Consider the following 1,731-nt stretch of genomic DNA (forward strand, 5'->3'; position numbering starts at 1 on the left):
CCGTGGGGGCAGTTCCTGCCTGGCCCACCCCCGTGCTGCCCCCCTACCCCCGGGCCTGGGCCCACCCCACCGCCCCAGGCAGGACAGGAGGATGCTGCACCCCAGAGATCCCGGGGAGCAACGCTTCCATCCCCCAGCACTGCCCTTGTGGCCTTACTACAGCCCTTAATGCCTCAGCAAGTAGCCACACACCCCCCTTGGGCACCCTTCACGCCCCTCCCCGGGAGCACAGATGCCCCCAGCCCTCTGCACTCACCCGGGTCCCTGTGAAACCACGAGGTCCAGCTCGCCACAGGCAGACAAGTGAGCTCAACCCATCGCCATGGGCCGTCCTGCAGCCAGGCGGTTGCTGACCTTAGGGCTTCAGCAGGTTGGGGGTTCCCTGGGGTATCCCCATGGGGAGAGGGGTCTGTTCCAGAGAGGATCTCGGCTCCTGGGATGTGGGATGGGGCTGAAGGGGGTGTGGGTGGGTGGCAGGCTGGGGCATGGCTCCCCGGCGAGTGATTCCCTGATGGAGACAGTCCCTCTAGCCCCATGAACCCCTGTATGGCGGGATTAGAGGGGCAGGTCCCTTCTCAAAGCCCTTCAAGCCAAGGCTGTGACATTTTCCATCAGGAGGGACACACACAGGGTACCCCCACATCCGGCCGCAGTGACCTGCAAAGCCACCGCTTATCCCACCTAGCACTGTGGGAAAATCATGTCTGATTAGAGGCTCCCAAAACAGGATTCTCGGGCCCGCAACCCCGCGTGCCCGGGGTACACGACATCCACGTGACGGCAAGAATGCGGTAACACAATCCAGGCCTTGAGAAACGTCCCTGGTGTGGGCAGAGGCCGGAGGACAGAGCCAGCGTTGCTGAGCGGGCGCAGAGGCTGTGCTAACAGCAGGGATCGGCGGAGCAGCTCCTGAAAAACTGGGTGTAAATGGGTCAAACCAAAGAGGAAGCCCCAGCTGCCAGCTCTGCTCCGGCTAGGAACTGTGAGAGGCACATGGGCAGCTAAACACCGCTTGAGGTGACAAACCCAAACACAGAGTAGGTATCTCCAGCACCTGCAAGCTTCCCTGCGCTCTCCACAAATAGAAACATAAGCAGCTTTGGCCACGAGTCATCTCCAGCCTCCCCCTGCCCACACGCATCGCTCGTCTTTCCCTGCCCAGGCAGAAATGCATCTGCTCCCTTATTTTCCTCCTTGAAACAAGTGCCGCCCACTCTGAGCAGCACGTTGTCTCAGCCTGTCCCCCAGCTTTTCAAACCAAAGAAGAGATTTTGAGTTAAAGGTTATTTGACACACAAAGCACAACAGATCCAGTGGATTTCTCAAAAGCGGTACACATAACCCTGAGTGGGATGATCTTGCTTTTATACACAGTGCTGGGCTGCTGGGGAACAGTTCAGTGTGTGGGAATCGGTGGGGAAAAGGAAATGTGGAGTAAAAAAAATACTTAAAATTCTGATTCCTTGTCCTAGGAAGCCACCAAGGACAGGCAGAGCGAACCACAAGGATCCTAGCTTTGCAGCAAGTTGGCTTCCAGCATCGGGAGTGAGAGCAGCGAAGCCACACGCTGGGTGCTCTGCCTGCAGCCTGCCCTATTTCACAGCCAGCACTTTCTTAACTCCACAGGTCGCAAGCGGCTCGGCGCAGCAGGGCTAAAGGCAGAGCCACAGCGGGAACTGGCACTTGTCCTGCTGCCATTTAGCCTCCCAGTTGCCAGCCCCAAGGAAAGTG

General features: G+C 58.6%; 1 protein-coding gene across 1 annotated transcript in view; it reads right to left on the bottom strand.

Annotated features, from left to right (window-relative positions):
- Window positions 1-1,731, bottom strand: part of PRPF8 (pre-mRNA processing factor 8) — a 23,422-nt gene that overhangs the window by 20,561 nt on the left and 1,130 nt on the right. The window lies entirely within an intron of this gene.

This window comes from Charadrius vociferus, unplaced genomic scaffold, assembly GCF_000708025.1.
Source record: "Charadrius vociferus isolate BGI_N301 unplaced genomic scaffold, ASM70802v2 scaffold54, whole genome shotgun sequence".
NCBI classification, from domain to species: domain Eukaryota; kingdom Metazoa; phylum Chordata; class Aves; order Charadriiformes; family Charadriidae; genus Charadrius; species Charadrius vociferus.